Here is a 19437-nt window from a genome sequence, read left to right as displayed (position 1 = left end):
TAGAGAAAGAGTGCACATGTGGGCATACAGTAAGTAATAATGTAGTGAGAAGAGTCGGTGCTATCCGTGGCAGGAAGTGAGACTACATGGCTTTTCTCCATTTTTGTGACCCAACTGCAGCAGAGACTAATCTCATCTGCACATCGCATCTTGGCTGTTGAGCCTGATCTTAGCAATGAGCACTCTTAACCTACTCATTTCAATAGGATTTAGAGTATTTGGTATCAAACCCTCCGTTAGTCACAAGTTCCCCTCAGACATAAGGGCATGTAGTCCTGGAGAAAAAGACTTTGACATGGGCTGGAGGTTCAAAGCTGAGAACAAGCGGGAATTGTACAAACAGAAGCTTCAATCTAACCACTGGTATCTAGCAAGACAAAGCAGCAACACATTCAAGTTCATCTCTTCTAGAATTTTCCTTAGAACTTTATCATATGACTCTTCTGCTCCAGAAGAATCAAACATTGAAAAGTGCACTAAAGGAAACAGAAGGACACATTCAACAGAACTGACAGAAGATTTTCCTGCATGTCACAGAATCACAGAATTGTAGGGGTTGGATCACGTAGTCCGACCTCCCTGCTAAAGCAAGTTCTCTACAGCAGGTTACACAGGAAGGCATCTGGGCGGGTTCTGAATACATTCAGAGAAGGATACTCTACAACCTCTCTGGACAGCTTGTTCCAGTGACCTGTAACCCTCAGAGTTAAGAAGATTTTTCTCATGTTCAGATGGAACTTTCTGCATTCCAGTTTGTGCCCATTGCTCTTTGTCCTGTCGCTGGGAACCACGGAAAAGAGCCTGATCTCATCCTCCTGACCCTTTCCCTTTAGATATTTATAAGTATTGATCAGACCCTCCCTTGGTCTTTTCTTCTCCAGGATGAACAGTCCCAGGTCTCAGCCTTTCCTCATATGAGAGATTCTCCAGGCTCCCAGTCATCTCTGTGACCCTCTGCTGGACTCTGTCTAAAAGTTCCTCATCTTTCTTGAACTGAGAAGCCCAGAACTGGACACGGTATTCCAGATGTGGCCTCACCAGGGCACAGCAGAGGGAGAAGATCACCTCCCTTGACCTGCTGGCCATGCTCTTCTTGATGCGCCCCAGGACACCACTGACCTTCTTGGCACACTGCTAGCTTATGTTCAACCTGTTGCCCACCTGGTCACCCACGTCCTTCTCCACAGAGTTCACAGTAGATGTTCTTCACTTTCCATCTCTCTAAAAGCATCTACAGTGATGCTTTCTTATTTACTGAGATCTCAGTGTGATACAATTCAGGAAAAAATAATTGTCCCAGGTTTCCTGCAAGTATCATAATAGACAGATGTTTGCAGACAGTTTTTGGACACAGATCAAATTCTAAAGGGAGTTCTTGTACATGAACAGATGCTACATCAGCACTTGAATGGATGTAGCTTGAGTCTATTTTGGTGACTCTATGAATTTTTGGAGTAGCTTCAAGTGAGGAGATGTCCTTCATAAATATAACAGCCCAGAACATGGTGCAAAGTCTGTATGGAAAGAGATAGAGAAAACAGGTAGGAATGGGCACGCACCAGAGAATTAACTGATTACAGTGATAGGGCAAATATGTAGAAATGATGGAAAAAAGCAAGTATGTGCACAACTGAGAATTCTCAAGGAAGTAAAGAATCCAGCAAGTTATAAAAGCAAAGCATAAATTGAAATAAGCAGTCTCTATGGACTAAGAGTTGAAGCCAGCACTGGGATCTAAAGCATCAGTTTGCATTTAAAGACCATCATGGTTAGCCATACACCAAATTGCATGATAGATAAACAATATGGGTGGAAATAAGATTAGTCTAGGGAAATAGAGGGATATTGTAAGGAATTTTATTATCGAAATCCTGCTCCTCAATTCTTCTATACTCAAGGAAAAAAAATGAAACAGCATCTTAAACCCCTTTTCCTGCCTCTATAGGGCTAAAAAGTTAACACCACGTTTCATAGCAGTTAACATGAAACAGGATTCCTTTGCTGACTTGTTCTTAAAGAGAAAATGCATTCTAAAATCTCGACTGGGAAGGAGATAGATTTTTTTTTCTATCGAATCATCTAACGAGAAGCTGAAGGATGATTCCTCTGTAAGACTTCGGGGGGATGAAGAGAATGTAAAAGCTTGTTTCCCGCAGTAGGTGTGATGTACTCTCCCACTTGGAATTTTTTTTTTCAGTCATTTACTGTAGAGATCAACTTCCTATGAATAATCATTCTTCCCTACTCATATGAAGCATTTACTCTACCTTCAGTGAAACCAAAAGAAAAGCTTGGTTTATTCCTTAAACATTAAGCTTTTTAAATAAGCCAGAATAGGCTTTACAAAGAAGATCTAAAGAACAACTTCTTAATGCTAGCTAACAAACTGCTTCATTACAAAATGAAAGATTCAAACCCCTATGCAAGCCGGCACCCCAGCCACAAGCTTTCTCTGCCACGGGAATATCAGAGTCTGTCTGGGACTTTTACATGGGGAGCACCGAGGCAATGAGCATGTGACATACATCCCCACTAGACTCATTAGGTCTTGTCCATTTTCTCTTTGAGGACTCTGACCTCACAGCAAGTGAATCTGAGAAGAAAATACATTAATCAGGCATTCACTCAAAGTTTTTAACCCACGGATCTGAATCAGCTCTCTCACCTCCCACTTCTTTCCAGATATAATTAGTCAGTATCTGCCCTTGCAGCTAGCCTGCTGCCTGGGTGGTGGTGTGGGGAACATGGAATGAACAGCTACAACCGCCTTGCCTGATGTCACATACTGTCCTGCTGCCTGTTTTCCTAAAGACTGCAGAACAGTGGAAACAGATTCCGGAACACTACCTTGCAGAAGCAGGCATCCCCTCATTACAGGTGAGAAGGGAATGGAGCGGAGAGCAGCTACCTCATGCAGCCTCCTTCTTCCCTGAAGCAGCTTAGGCAGGTTTAGACCTATCCCAGCCACACCTCTCCCCATTGAGACCCAAGCCATGCCAGCTCCACACACCTGTTGGAGGCTTCCCCACATTTTAAAGGAATCCCCAGAAGGAGATTTGCAGGTGCTCCACTCCCTTCAAATTGTTCAGGCAACAAATCAACTTGGGGAGGTGGATTCATAGTACTCAATGTGGCCTTCTGACCTTTTCCAAAATGTTCTCAGCCCATCAGGCTGACAGAACTGAACATGATAGCCAAGCACTTTCAAAGAAGTGTATGCTTTTTTAACTGAGTTAGGTTTTGGTTTTTTGTTTGACTTTTTTTTTCTTTTTACTTCCCTAGAGAAACTTTGCAAAGGTATCACTAGCGTACCTACAGGAGTTTTGCAATTCTAGATTATGGGTAATTAAGAATATCAACAAATAAGCAGGCATGCAAGTCAGGGTTGGAAGCAGGCTTTTACCTAACACCATCCTCACCAGCCGCTTGAAAAATAAATAACCCCCCCAAGCAGTTCTACTTTACCCAGCAGCTATAAGGCTCTAGCCCTGTGCCTCAGGCTGAGTTGTGCAAGCTCTTACTGCAGCAGTCACGCCGGGTTCAAGCAAAGTGCCTAAGTAAGCATTTGCAGAATCTGACTCCCCCCCACCCCAGTCAGTTATCTGTACGGCACCTATTTGTGCCTTGTATTGCAAGCTTCTTAGCTGGGGACATGGTCTGGAAGCATATTGTCAGCTGCAGCGTGCTTTATCTTCATTTATAGCATTAAATCTAATTTTTGGTGCCAAATGTAGCATTACCTTTACAATTACATCTGTTAGAAACAGTTTTCCCTTAGGATCTGATCTGACCAACAACCAGTTTGCACTGCTTATTATTTTATTTCAAAACCACCATATTACCTCTCCACTTCTTTAATTTCAAGTATTTTGTTGAAAAATTATAACGTAAGCACTCAATTATGGAAATCCTACATCTTGGCACTATACTGACTTCCTTCCAGATGCTTATATCCTTTCTTCCTTGAAAAATTTAAAAGAAAACTGGGAACCAAAACCAAAATAAAAGCAACAAATATGGCCAATCCATCTCCAGTAGTGTGAGGAGAGCAAGGGCAGATTGCCATCCCTGAGCCACTGGGAATGTTCCTGCTGGGCACCCTAATGGAGACAAGGCAGAGGGGTAGGGCAGCAGCGCAGCACAGCATGAAGTGGTTCACATGGAAAAAAAATCTGTAACTTCCCCTGAAGCCCTTCATCCTGCATGTCACAAAGGACAGCTGCTACCTCCTCAGTTAGAAAAACGTGACCCCAGCCAGTCAGTCTGCAGACCTAATGCTGGCAGATAGCCTCCCACACACCACTTTTGGTGGTCATAGCTATTGTGACAAAGCAGCTCCCTGACCGTCTCAGAAAGGGCCGTGTTGGTTTGGCCCCAGGAAGGCTCGGGTGAGTGTTGGGTGGGGTTTTTTTGTGTTTTGTTTTGTTTCGTTTTTTAAACACATAGCTTTGGTTTGCTTGTTTGTTTTTGTTTTTTGCTTTTTGATGAGGATGCAATCCAAGCTGCTTCAGATGAACATAGAGCAGCACAGGTCCACGTGTCACCACGGAGGAAGTGAGTGCTAATAGGCAAATATTCTGAATAATGTCAGAGTAGATACACATGGAAACGTGCTTGGACTCACCTGGACTCTTTTTCCTTTTTCTTGTCCAACCAGTTCAGGGCTGGAGAACATCCCAAGCCTCTGGCATTAGATGCTCTGGGTATTAGGTATAAAACTACTGATAAGTCTCTTGAGATGGTACAGCTGGTGTCACATAGCCCATGTTCCATTTCAAGTGAGCTTCCCAAAATTTGGCAGGGAACAGGATATTTTGTTTGTTCATTAGAAGCAAGAGAAGCTGGGGTGCTTTATCAGTCATTTGTGTCTACAGAAAGTGTGACTACTTGTTTGGCCATGGGTATTGTTCTGCTAGGAGAGAACCTCAATACAGCTTTCAGAAAGTCATAAAAAAGGTATCAAAAAAACTGGACATGGTATTGTTACACAAAGATACCAGAGACTGAACTGTAGAGCACAGTTTACTGATTAGGAAAGCACTGTGAGATACTAGAGTGGAAAGGATCTTTTTGCTGATTAGGTAAATATTTTAATTCCGTATTCCAACGATCCCTGTTCTGGTACAATCCTTAAAATATATTTGCCTCCTATGACTGTTTTCTGTTGTTAGTTATACACCACAGAGCTTTTAAATAACAGCATGGTTTAACAGCATACTGTTTTTCTGTGCTTTTTGTTCCACTTAGAAGTCACTGAATGATTAGCGCAGCATTCAGCATGAAATCCTCCTGCACCATTAGCAAGGTAAAATATTAGACCATAGTGGCTACTACAGTTAGTCACTGTTAAATGCTGATGGAAATTCAGCCCATCTTCAAACTGTTGTGCCTTTACACATAACAATGGAAAGGTACAAAGGGATGAGATTATTTTTCCAGAACCAAACAGCAAACCAGTGGTAAACATACTGAAGCCCTTGTTTTAGTCCTGGTAATACAGATCATCAGAATTAAGATAATGGTGAATAGTCCTCTCAATTACAGCCATCACTTAAAATTAACAACAGAAACTGGAAGGTCTAGCAAAACTGGGACAAGACAGCTGGCTGCAGCTCCTAAAAAGAAGCCCACACTTGGGGAAATACTGGAGATATTCCCTCTCCAGAGACACCACCCTTAATAACAGGCCAACACCTCTGTATCTTGGAAGGGTATGCAGAACTGCATACATTAAGCTACTCTGAGTTCACTTACGAATGCTGCCAGCTTGTAAACAGCAGAGTCTGTTTTGCTGCCAATATAATTTTTACCTAGAGCAAACGGAAGTGCTTTTCCTAGAATTTCCAGGACTGTGGCATCATGCTGTACATTGGCACTGAACCATGCAGCTCAAGGAAGAAAGACAAAAATAAAATAAAAGCTGCTGCTCAGCGCATCCTGAAAGTGATTATGTAGAGGGATTTATTTACTTCCAGGAAGAGACTGATGGTGCAGAACAGACCTTCCAAAAAATACCAGTGTTCATTGCAGGGGAACGTTATAGCTGGAGTGTTTTCATTTTTGTGACAATTTTGAAGGCATTGCTGGAAAAAGTACAGTAAGAAAGAAAAATGTAGCTTGTTGGAAGGACAGGAGAGCTATCTTCTTTGTTCTTCTTTACCCTCCATGGTTACTGCATGGAGGAATTGCCCCTTTGGCAACTGTACCATTTTGAAGCACAATTAGAATTAAGTGTAAGATGACAGCATTTACAGTCCCTAGTAAGATCAGGGCCCAATTGTACAAACATTTAAATATGATGTGCATTTATAAGATAAATACACACCACAAACCAAGGACATTGTATCCTCCATTCTTTAAACATGAAGAAGACTTAAGTTGTTTAACTTCCTTTATGACCATAGCATGGAAAATTTAAAGTGATACAAACCGAACCCTGAGTTCCCTAGTCCACAGCTCACTCAGAAGAATTAAATGCATGCACATGTTCATCCACTGTTGTGTTCAATTCACAGAATCAATGAATTGTGGGGGTTGGAAGGGACCTCCAGAGATCATCGAGTCCAACCCCCCTGCCAAAGCAGGTTCCCTACACCAGGTTCATGCATACATGTTCAGTTCATAACAGTAAGTACTTAAAACTACATTTTCAGGGTGAAACATTTCCCAAGTCTTAAGTTACATCACTTTTAAATAAATAAAAAAAAACCTCTCGGCCAAATACCAGTTTGCTGCCATCTGTAGAACTACAAGACAGCTATCATTCTGATGCCAAAATTCCTTTTATTTGGCATTTTGGTACTTCAGTCCTGGCTATGCACACTTCTTTAACATTTTTTAGTGGATTCTCTGTCAGATACAACTTTGGTAGATACTTTTCCTACCCAGGACATCCATGTTTTTCTTTGAAGACATTCATATCATTAATATCACATTATCAAAGAGCATCTGAACTTCCAAGAAAATGGACACAGAGCCTTTTTCAAGGACTTGAGAAGTCTGATACAAAAAGTTCCACATAAGAACCATTCTGAATACATTATAAGGATGAATATAAACTAAGAATAACAAAGCAATTCCCCCTTCCAGGGCTAGGGAAAAAAACGTGAAATAAAAGCAGCACAAGTTGAAGTCTGATATAATTTCAACCGTTCTCCTAAATAGCTCACGTTCAAAACAATGCCAGTTTTCTGTGCACACACATACACTGTGTTTCCTAGTGCAGTCCAAACCCAAGCAGAGAAAGCTACTACTTTATATTTTTTTTCATCAAATTCTGGTCACTTAACCTTTTGCATCAGAACCTTCTTGCTAAGGGACAGAGAGGATGGTTTTGTTCAGTTGTAGTTCAATAACTTGTTCTTCCAGAGTGGAGGAAGCAAGTGAGATTAGGGAAAGGGTAGGAAAGCCAACTTCATTCCAAACTGAAACTAATTGTTAGAGACTAATAACTGCTAGTACTAAGTTCATTAAAAAAGCATAGCTAGAAAATAATAAATTTCCTTTTGTTCAAAGAAAATGTCATTTGTTTTGCATTTAAAATAGCTGATTAAGAATCACAGAATAAGTGAGATAAGGAGGAATCTTAGGTCATCAAAAAGTATTTTGATTAAAAAAGCATTTTTCATATATTGTTTTTATTTAGCACATCAAAATACTCAGTTTTAGCATCAATTGAAATCAATGCTATATGAGAAGTTGCTTGATACATTTATCAGAAACAGCACAGTAAAATAATTTTGCTTCTGGTTTGCATCTCAAGTCGTTACCTCATCCTCCTATCTAACAGGAAAAATGCCAGATTTACCAATTTTATTTTAAGTTACACATCAACATGTTTCAATAGACACAAACCAGAAAGATCCTACCACACAGGCAAGCAAGCAGGCTTTAAAACAAGGTTTCTTGTTGGCTAATTTCAATTCCTAGCTTAAACTAGCAACACAAATTGTCAATTCCATTCTGTTCTTTGTTGGACAGAGAAGACTTCCCAACTGTCAGACTGGCTGGTGGCATCTTGACAGCTATGGAATTGTGATAATTGGAGTCCTACATTACAGTGTCTTTATGGACACTCCTATGGGTCTCCTGGAAAACTGAATCCACATACTGAATGCTTTCTTACACAATAGGAAGTGAGTTCACATTTAGGAGTAGGAAATCTGTTGTACACCCTTGTCGCCTTAAACCAGTTCCCTAATAAATGGGACTAGCCCAGAATCAAGAACGTATTGACACCGCTTGCCCTATGAGGCTTCTTTTCCCGTCGTTGTGTCATGGCTCTCATTTCAAACCCATGACAAAAGACCGACTTGAAGATAATTTTATCTTGCATATTGTTTGGTTCAGTGAGGGGAATGTATAGGGCAAACTGATATATTATTGAAAGCCACCCCTATGCCTTACCCAAGAGACTGAAAGAGAGCTAAAGCCTCAGACCAGCACAGTGAAGCAAAACATTTTCTGCCTTCCATCCAGAACCTGAATGAGGACACCACTGGCATCTTTATTCATCCAATAACTAAAACTGCAAGAACACAAAGTTACTGTTCTTAGTTCCAGCACAGATCTCTCAGGATGTTTTACAAAGTAAGCAAGTATATCCCTTTCTCAAGGCCATTTTTATCAGGAAAGCAGTCCCTGATGACTGTTATGAGCAGGAATCTCCTTGCACTTCTATGAACTCTCCTTACTGTCTGCTGAAGATTGGGGCCTTTCATATCCCTGCTTAGTTGTCTGTGCATGTTAAAGTGTGTTTTATGGAGAAGAACTGAGCAGTTTTGTCCTTCCTACATTAGAAGGAAAGCCCACGCTGAAGGACATCCATTGCTGAAAACCATTTCCCGCAGCAGCAGGCCCATTTCCAAACATCCTCTCAAAGTTTCCAGCTTATAAGATCATTCTATCACCCTTTTGTATCCTGTGCATGTAAGAAAATGTGATACAGTTCATATGTGATCCTGGATAGAGTAGATTCCCCACCTCTTTCCATTAAATAAAATCAGTAATTAAAATCCCTGTTTAGGATCTGTGATTAGAAGGATCACTCTCCACCTTGCCCTGATCAGACAATACAGGCTCTAGGAAAGCATGAGAGCTGTCATTTCAATAATGCAAAAATGCTGTTGCTTCCACTCCAGAACAGCTGACTTGAAGTGCATGCTAGGCTGTGCTTATTAACAAAATGAGAAATTTGATATATAGAAAGAAAACACTATGTGAGGATTAATCCTGGATTGCAGTGTGTGGCCAGGACTGGGCCGTCATCCAAACACAGATGCAGAACAAAACTTCTCCCACCTGTCAACAGAGGTACAGCTATTGCAATGTTGTAGTCTCCCTCCTATAGCTACTGTAACAATCCCTTATATATTAGCTTAAAATGCAAGATTGACCTCACCATTTTGTTTCTTCCTTGTTTCATGGGAGCCGGTAGTGGAGGGTGTATTTTCTTTCCAGGAATTACTAACAAGACACATGAGTAACTTACAAGTTTGGACAGCTAGCTGGTAATACTTGTACACTTCAAGAAACCCAGCTTCAAATTGGCATTCTGTTGGAAGCTGGAGATGCTAACGAGAAAATTCAACTCTCAGGATCTTCTTTTTTCTTTAAACATCGTTTCTGCTGCTTTTGAGAGGAGTAAGCATACTGCCATAGCTGATTACAAAAAAAAAAAAAAAACAACCACTAGACAAGCCAATACAGCTGCTTTGCCTTAGAGCTACAGCACAGCAGTCTGAAATCGCTATTGCAATACATTGTCCTTGTTCCTGAGACTACAGCAAGATAAAAACATATTTAATCAGCTGTAGTAGTTTAATCACTGGTGTTCAATCCACACCAAAGCAAAAGAGAAGTCATCTTGATTTTTAGAAGATATCTGTGTGGTTATGGTTGGGTCAGGACTCTGTTGTTGCAATCCCACAGCTGAGCCCTGTTAATTTTTCTCCCAGTCCAGCAGGGCGAGTATGCCCACTGATGCTGAAAGAGTCCTGCTTCCCACTGAGCTTTGCCTGTCACTGTACAGCAGATGTAGTGCCTATGTCACAGATGTGTTCTGTTCTCTTCCATTCTAAGAGCACATTTTCTGCTATAGGAAATGCCACTTTGTGGTAAAATTCTTCCACTGATACTGTCAGGAACTGCAGCTTTGTTCAAACACTTCATCAGTCTGAATTGTGCAGGGGACCAGAAGACTGGCTTTCTGTAGATGAAACATGACAACCTCATCATACCAATACCTTCTGTCTTTCAAGCTATGATACATTCCTTAGCCTGAATTAGAAGGCTGAACACTGCACTCAGCACACATAACAGTTCTGATATGAAGGCAGATGTGCTTCAGTTTTCAAATATTATCCTGTTTCACTACATTTATCACCAAAGTAACAGGAGCTCAAAAATAACCATGTGCTATACAAGGAATGCAGGGCATACAGTTTATGTTTGACAGTTCTTAATTAATGTGGGCTGTAAAGATGCTGGAAGTCATGAAGCCCTGTTGCAAGAACTACTGTTCACCTCAAATTTTATACTGTGACCATAGATTTTGGATTATAGTGGCTGTTTTAGAGAGTTTCAATGACACAACCAAACCAACTAGCATTAGGTTCTGTTCTAGTTGTTCTAAACAGTTAACCAGAAAAATTGGAAGATGTACCCTCCTACAATAAGGCCTCCAACTTTCTCTTTCTCTTTCCCCCACCCCTTGTCATACATTGACTTCTGCCAAACAATTTGGCACTGACACAACCATGTGCCATCAGCTACGTCTTTATGAACTAAAGATTTAGAGCTCACACAGGTCCTTGGAAGAAGCCTCCCCACCAAACATTGAAAAGTCACCCCTTTTATGTATGTGCATCTCATCTGCATTTCACATAATTAGGAAGCATCATGTAAGAAAAACCTAGAGCATCAGATTCTCCCATTCCTCCTGCTTGCACCCCTCCAGCCACGTGAGTCTGCCACGATTAAGTGATGCATTTTCAGTGCGAAAGAACAAACCATTGATGTACAGCTCCCTTACCCGTGTTAGAGTGGAAAGTAACAAATGCAAGAGGCTGCTTATTCCTAACGCTGATCTCCTCCGGAGCTAAAATGATATGTCAGTAGCAGGTGGCAAGTTTGAAGAACCATCCCCTCCCCTCCTTTTTTTTTTTTTTTTCTTCTCCCCCTAAATAAATATAACAAAGGGCACACAGAATTGACCTGATGGGTCAACCATCAAAAGTTAAACTGATTTAAATAATTAGACCTACAATGTCAGGCACCACTGCAAATAATTGCTCCCACTGCTTCTAGGATTAGATTGCTATTGAATAGGTGCAAAAAGGAAGCCACTTGCAGTTGCGCAAATAAGTCAATTTTCTTTTTATATGTCATTTTCTCCATATATATTTCCTGTTAAATCCTAAGGAGCAATTTACAGCTTTCTCTTCAGAGCTGCTGTAGCACATACAATGGTTCTGAGTCATAAAAAAAATAGTAAGAAGTCATCTTGAAATACTGATGTTTATACGCTGTATTTATCAAGTACAGTGAACATCTGCTCATAGTTCTGACATTTTCCAATGAAAGTTACTATTGCGTATTGTTTTCCCCTTTAATTTGTGGAAAAACATGGAAGCCATTCAAATATAAACAGCATTCCACAACAAATTTAAACCAGCGTTGGTCAAAAGACGGCTTATTACCAGAATGCACTTTCGATGATCTTACTGCTCCCAGGTCTATTCTAACTACGCGACATCTAGGGAGATTTCGGTAGCTGCCTGCTTCGACACTCGCTGCCATACATCACTCATTCATTTTATGGAGAGGCACACCCTCGCCCAGCTCGCGGCTATCGACCCCGAAGTCCCGCTCCTCCCGGCACACGGCACCGAGTTTGCGGCGGGTTCCGCAGGGCGGGCAGCGGGCACGGAGCAGCGGCGGGGCCGGGCGCAGCGCAGCTGGCGGCCGCGATAACGGGCAGCGGGGGGGACGTGCCGAGAGCCGCCCGCCCACCGCCGTGCCCGCTTCCACCTGGGCCGCGGCCAAGCAGAAGTCAATAATTCACTTCTCCCTCCCTATACAAAAGGGGCCGGGAGCAGGCAGGGGGCTGCGGGCACCGCGGTGCCCGGCTCGTCCCCCACACCCTCCGACTTCGCTTTCCTTTTACATGCAGGCAGACAAACAAAAAGCCGAGCTGGCACCGCCGGGAGATGCGGAGCGCGGCTGGGTACGCTCCGCTCTCGCACACGGGACCGGGCAGCCCGCCCGGCTTTTACACTACAGCGGTGTGCACCTCGCAGCGATATTGCCAGCTTGCGCATAGAGCATTCATTATTTTACATTTATACACAGGCATATACGTATATATTTTTTTGTTTGTTTCTGGAGCGGGGCGGACAGCGCTGCTCCGGCATGGCGGAGCCGAGGCCATGCATTTCCTCCGGGGGCACAAAGCCGGGGGCAGGGTCCTGCCAGCCCTTTGCCGCGGGAGGATGCGCGCTGCCGCCTCCGAGCGCTGAGCCCAGACGGAGCTCTAACAAAAGCCGGAGAGCAGCGGCCGCAGGCAGGGCGAAAGGAGCTGGCGGCTCCGTCATCCCAAAGGGCCGAGGGGGGCAAAAGGGAGCCGGGGCAAAAGTTCACCGCGGTCCCCGTTGGGGTGCCCGGTGGGGCAGGGGCTGGCAGTGTGCCCGGGGGCTGCCGGCCTGGTTCGGCGCCTCTCAGCCCCGCGGAGGGACGGAGGAGGGGGAAGGAGGCGATGCGAGTCCCGGGAGCCACTTCCCTACCCTCTCCTCCACAATACGGCCGGATCCCCGGCGCAAACACGCCCCCCGGCACCCCGAGGCTCAGCTCCGACCCTTTGGAAGAAAAAGATAGAAAAATTACGGTTCACTTGCAGAGGGTGAATGGAGATGGAGAGACGGCTGCTCCGGGGCTGCCGCTCGCTCCCACGCCGGCCGGCCCCAGCGGGCAGCAGCTGCGGCCCCCGCCCCGAGCCCGGCACCGCGAGGAAGGAGCAGCGCACACCCGTGTGCGCGCACACATGCACACACACAGAAATATCACGACAGGAGAGGGAAAGTTTCTAGCCGCTGCAGCCGAATAGCCCGCATTTGCGATCCCGCACGATGGCAGAGGCGCCGCACGCACGCCCCGGCCCCAAAGCAACGGGGCAGCGCGAGGGGAAGGGGCCCCGGGGCACGGAAAGAGGGCGAGGAGAGAGCAAAAATACATGTATCCCATTTTGTTTTCCCCGAGATCTGCCGGCCGTGCTGAGCACGGCTATCGAAGGGCAGGGAGAGAAGGGCCACCACGGCGGCTCTCCCGAGCGGCCCCGTGAAGATGGGCAAATAAACAGGGCTGCAAATAAAGAGCGGGCAGAAGGGCTGGGCTGCAGCGAGCCCCGCAGCGCCCGAGCGGGACGCGCGGCCCATCGCCCCCCCCCGCCCCGCGTTACCTTCTTAGTGCATCTGGAGCAGCGGCTCTGCTTCCCCTGCCCCTCTCCTCTCCCTCTCCTGTCCTCTCGGTTTATACCAGCCTGTTCCTCATCTCACAGCCTTCCTCCCAGCGCCATCTTGCAAGCTTGTGACGTTGGGAGCCGCTCACCCCTGACCCACATTTGAATAGAAGCCAAAATGAAAAAAAGAAGAGGAGTGAGAGAGAGGGGAGAGAGAGAAAGAGGGGGAAGAAGAAAAAGAAAGAACGGAATGAGGAGAGGCAGGGAAAGCAGCAAAGTAAGTGCTGTGCCAGTGTGGAACAGCATCGGCTCCCACTCCTTTGCCAGCTATTTAATAATAAGCAATTTCCTGCTTTTGCAATGAATGTTGCTGCTGTGGAAGCAAGCTATTCCCACCGAATGACACGGGCTCCCCCACCCCGAGCCGCCCTTTCCCTGCACCCACACAGTCAGCCCAGACACGACCACCAGCACCCAGCAGCCCCGCCGAGCTTTTGAGTGATGAAAAAGGCATTTGTGAAGACTATCCCCCCCATCACTGATGAGGTCTCAAGTGCATGTGAAGGGACATTGCATAGACTATAACTCGTACATATACTGGAATCTTAAATGAGCCTCATACACAAATTAAGAAAACACATTGGTGTATAATGCAATTTGCATATTGGCTTTTTATCACTCTTGTCTGTTTGTTAAGGACTGACTGCGCTTTGTGCCATCCGTGGCACAGGTGAAGACACAGCCTTTACAATTGTAGAATCAGTAGAAATCCGAAGTTTTGTTCTGACTTTTTTAATGCACCTATTAGGAGTTTGTTGAGGGGAAACGCTATTTGAATTTTGTGTCCCTCCTTCTGCAAAGACATTCATACACACTTAACTTCAAGCACTTCAGTAATCACACTGAGCAAGCAGGGGCTACTCAGATGCCCACACAAATCATGTGCAGAGCTTGCCAGACCAAGCTGCTGCTTGGTAAAATGCAAAGTGATCTGAGATCATTTCGATTTACTGACCATTTCCACAAAATACATCTGTGCAGAAATCTGGGCTGTATCTTCATTCTGTTTCCCCCAGCAAAGTTATAAAGACAGTAGCTAGTTCATCTGCAGTAGCAGTAGCAATGAATGTAAACATTTTTACTGTAATTATGCAGAGTTCTTCCTTTGTTCCGTGTAAAAATTACTGTATTAGCTGCAAGCTCATAGCTGATAGCTCATTTTTTCTGTGCTATCACTGCCAACTATGATCAAAACTCTCTGTAGCCCGATCAAGGTGATTAATTAGTGAAGTGAGCCTACCATTTAAACATCCTTAAGAATTCCCTAATAGCTTCAACACCAGTGACCAGTGACTCAGCCACTATCTGTGCAGATCTCTGCAACTTGCATACACTTTAGCTGTACCCCAGCTGCATCTTAAGCTCTCTGTCTCCAGTAGTAAAGGTATTTGCTAGTTGCTCTTCCAGAGTTCAAAGTTGCTTTTTTTTTTTTTTTTTTTTTTTTTTTTTTTTTTTTTTTTTCAGAAGATGGCTTGTCCAGCCTTACCAAAGTGGCTCGAGGAGCAAATAAAGATAAGGTAGATCACAACAGCTGTATCAGAAAGGTCTGGACTGATGGTTTGTTCACAGTACACCCAATAAAGAGAAGAACACTTTAACAGTGGTGAGAACAGCAAACCTGACTGTCAGCACAAGACCCAGTGAAGTAGATAAGGAAAAATTCAAGACTCTTCCCCCACTTGGAAAGTTAATTTAAGATTAGTGGTGCTGCTCCCAGCTGTGTTTTAAAGCTAAGTAGCCTTGCAAATAGCCAGGGAGGTGTAGGTAGCCATTTGCTTCATGCTGCGTGAGAGGAATGGGTAAGTAAATACACAGAAGTCCTTGTGCTATGTTATCTCAACGGGGGAAAATGAATCCTGGAGTTATTTCAGGCAGGTTTAGGCAGTTGGGTTTAGAAGGACCTGCTTTTGTAAATCTGTGTGTCATTTTGAGACCTCAACAAAGCACCCGCCTGCCCTCAGTCTTCCTTCCTCCCTTCCATGGAAGCTCGCTGCCCTAAGAGCAGAGTCAGCAGAACAGCCTGTGTGCCCCTGCCAGTTCACAGGCACACATCTTAGTTCAAACCCGCTTTGATCAGACATTAGAACAGAGGTGCCAGGCTTTGTACAGAATGGCTTAATGCACAAGTATTTCAGTCTGTCTGCCAACTTTGTTATACAGATTATAACCTCTGAGAGGGAACAGAGTGAAAAGGTGGGAAGATGAGGAAAAACATCCTAAAATCTCACCACAAGATTTTCTCAGAGCTGGTGTGCATAAAAGCTCTACTTGTATTTCAGTCCCTCCAAGGATTGGGGTCAATCAGTTCCAAACATCCCTAAGGAAACTGAGAGATACAGACATTCTCAATGAAGACAAAAAAAAAAAAAAAAAAAGGCAGAAATTAGATGACTGGCACCTGGAAATAATATGGTAGGATGTAATACTGTGTTCAGTTTCATGTGTGTATGATAATTATAAGGCTGAAAAAAAAATTAATGAGAAAGCTAGACCTGGAGTTGTCACTGGAAGCATGGGCACCTGGGCAGAATCTGATGAGCCAAGTAGGAGCATAACCACACCTACCTGGAAAACATCTACAGGCATGCAAAGGAGATACCGTGATACCTGCAGTGTCTTCAAGCAACCTCAGCCAGGGAGCTCGCCATCCGAACAGAGGTACACCCTCAGCTTCCAGGAAATCACACCCACGTGGGCAGCACGCCTGGTGCTGGGTGACACCTGTGCCCATGGATGTGAGAAGCAGACACGCTGCTTCATAAAAGGCCAGGCTGAAGGGAGGTGGGAGCGCACAAAGTGTAGCCAGGGTGGTTTGCGCCGTGGATACTTAGAAGAAAGGCACTTCTGTTTCCATCTGTGCCTAACTTGGTTTCCAAATTTGGCTCAGTCCTGTTATTTTTTAACATTTACTTTGGAAAGGGCACAGTGGGGATGCAGCAGTTGTGCTGGGTACTCTGCAGATAGGAACAAAAGCTTCAGCTTCCTCCCCCATGCATTGGCGGACACATTTTTATGTACCATCTTCATGTACCACCCCTCAGTGTCTGCTCAGAAACAGCTTTTTAATGCTACTTTCAGGCAGAAAAGTTTAATTACACTTCACGCACCTTCACAGAGTTATTGTTGGGAAAATATTGGTACTCAAACTAAGCTGATCGCAGAAACTCAAAGGAATTTTAGGGCTTTGTTTGTTTTTAATTGTTTCTGACCAAGGGATGAATTCAGAAGTACCTCTGGTCCCCTGGAGCTACGCTAATAGCAAGCTGATACTCCTCATAACATAGGAAGAGGACACGAGTAGAACTGTTAGTGTCATGTCAGTGCTGTGAGTAAGGAATTAAGTAATCTGAGCGAAGAAAATGCCATCGCAGTAAGTAAATAGAGCAACGAGCAAAGGGTGGCCATGTGCCCTGGCGGCTCTTCAGTGCCACCTGCCTTCGGGCCGGCGCTGGTGGATGGCCAGTGCCACCTAGCAGGCAGAGCGGTGGTTTACAGAGGGAACTGCCGGGTGAAGGTGGGCGGAGGGGTTGGAGCGAAAAGGAGGAAACCGTGATCCGAGGAACTCAGCAAAACTCGGGGCAGAGAACGGCAGCGGTCCGTGTCTGAAAGCAAAGTGAAGCTGCAGGCCAGCCGGCCTGTTCTTCCACATGTAAAAGGGGTTTTGCTCCAATGATAATCACAGAATCACAGAATGGCCAGGATTGAAAGAGACCTCAGGGATCGTGAATCTCCAACCCCCTGCCACATGCAGGGCCACCAACCTCCACATTTAATACTAGATAAAACAAGTTTCTTAGCAGCAGTTTGCAGATGTTGCCTCTGCAGTGGGGTAGTCCTGACTGCCTGAAAATGCAGGGCACCAGGCATCAGATAAGAGCCAACCCAGGCATCAGATAAGAGCTAAACCAGGCATCCTTTGAGGCACTTCAGTGATCCAAGTGAAGCTTTGGAATTCTGCTTGAATAAGAACAAAGCAATTGGTGTAGCTCATGAGAACTTGTTTTGCTCCCTCCTCAATAGAAATGTCTATCTGCAGTTAGACCTATGTCTGAAAGGTCTTCTCCAACATGCTTCAAAGTGTCAGTGGAGGAGACCAAAGTTTTATGCTGATGCATTTTGAAGATAGAATCATAAAATCCTTGGAGTTGGAAGGTACCTCTGAAGGCCATCTAGTCCAACACCCTGCAATGCGCAGGGACACCACAGAGCTTCTTGTTTCATAGCTGCAGATGCTCCTGTGTATGAATATACTGTCTGCAGCAAAGCCTCTATACAGTGCTTGGTGAGATGATTCCCCCACTGTTTTTCTGTAGTTTTTTGGCTGCAGATAGTGGATGGACACAGAGAATGTTACATTCTGACCTATCCATAATAATACTTTAATTCCTCCTACCGCCTCCTGTTCTTACTAATTCAAAACTTGATAATGCACAAATTCTGCAGTGAGTCTTTTTTATTTTATTCTTTTATTTTATCCATTTTATTCTAATGCAGCTGAAAATCAAACTGCAGTCTTTTAGGAAACTTGCAGGTAATCAAGGAAAATTAGGATCTGTAAATGTAATCTGAAACCAAAGTGTCAAAAATAACACAAAGGTCCCCAGAGCAGAGTTAGAGCTATGCTGCGACTTGTCACAGATTCACTTAACTCTGTACTGGTTTGCATTGTAGAGGTTCTTTTCAAAATCACAGGGTTAGAAACTCAGTAACAAACAGAACCAAACTAAAGCAATACAAAAAAAAACCCACAGCGCAGAAGTTAATGCTGTGAAAAAAGAGGCTAGTGATGTAGTGCTTGTATAAGTTACTCTTTGGTACTCTTCTGCTTCTGTTGTATTCTTAGTGATAGAAAGTTTTTATTTTCTTGAAAGAGAAGGAACATACAACATTTTTATTGCTACATGCTGAAGCTCTTTGCCAGGCATTCTGGCATGCACAGGGCTGATGCAACTCTAATCAGATAAACCATTGCTTCTATTATAACAAGATCTTTGATTTCTGTTGGCCCATGAATTTCATTGCTAAATATGTTTGCTCTGTATCTACCTACAAAACATCTGTATTTAACTATGTCTTCCCGTTAGTTAATGTAATCCATGCAATCACATAATTTCACTACGCTGTGGGAGAGAAACAAAAACTAAGGAAAACAGCAGAGGAACAAAAACATTGTGTTTTGTGTTTAGAATAGAGTGAGGTTTGGCAATCAGTAACACTGAAATAGGTGTCAAAAGGAAATGAAAAGAAAAAGGAAACATTTATTCAGCCATGTAAATAAAATGGGAACAGAACAAGAACTGGTGCCGCTATGAAGTGTGTGAACAAGTAGAAGATTAAAGATACGAGGACCGCTCCAAAAGTAATGCCTCCTATTTCATTATGTTGGTCCACAACATCAGAGACAGATGTTGGTGGCATGGCAGCAGAGGTTGAAGCTTCCCACCAACATCCCGCTATGTTTTGTTGCTGTGTGACAGATGGCAGCAGGGCGGCACTCTGACAGAATGGCATCTGACATGGGAGTGTGTATGGAGCACAGGTGTGTCACTGGGTGCTCCATGTGGAACAAATGGCACCTACTGACATTCATCAGTGCTTGCTGAATGGTGATGGAGACCCAGCAGTGGCTGTGAGCTCAGTGAGGGTGGCAGTGGGTCACCTCTGCTGGTGCAGATTGTTGCAAAAGCAGCAGGCAGGCTTTTCTTCATCTCTGGTGAAAATGCATACCTAACAGTAGTATTTTCTGCTGAAAAAACGTGTCTTGTAGCAGAAAATTTGCTCTATTAAGTCTGACAGAGCTCAACATTTTCAAATGAGAAAGAGCAGACAATTTCCGTCCCAGAACTCCGAAGAAACAAGTACCAGATTGATAACAAAGATTTAAAATACATTTTCGAGTTGAGGAGGTAGTTCTTGTATGTTTT

The 19437-nt window shown here is 44.0% G+C and overlaps 1 protein-coding gene across 4 annotated transcripts in view; it reads right to left on the bottom strand.

Moving 5' to 3' along the window:
* The window catches only part of HIC2 (HIC ZBTB transcriptional repressor 2), a 74784-nt gene extending 60920 nt beyond the window's left edge, over positions 1-13864 (bottom strand). For 2 of the 4 annotated variants that reach the window (XM_048964647.1, XM_048964648.1), the window contains exon 1: positions 13454-13864. The gene's annotated coding sequence lies outside the window, so the exon portion shown is untranslated. The remainder of the gene's footprint in view (positions 1-13453) is intronic. The other 2 variants (XM_048964640.1, XM_048964639.1) reach the window with 1 other exon arrangement.
* Between the last annotated feature and the right edge of the window lie 5573 nt (positions 13865-19437).

The sequence above is a fragment of the Lagopus muta genome, chromosome 17 (genome assembly GCF_023343835.1).
Source record: "Lagopus muta isolate bLagMut1 chromosome 17, bLagMut1 primary, whole genome shotgun sequence".
In the NCBI taxonomy this organism is placed as follows: domain Eukaryota; kingdom Metazoa; phylum Chordata; class Aves; order Galliformes; family Phasianidae; genus Lagopus; species Lagopus muta.
The sequence above is the reverse complement of the archived record's forward strand: the minus strand, read 5'-3'. Positions and strand labels throughout refer to the sequence as shown.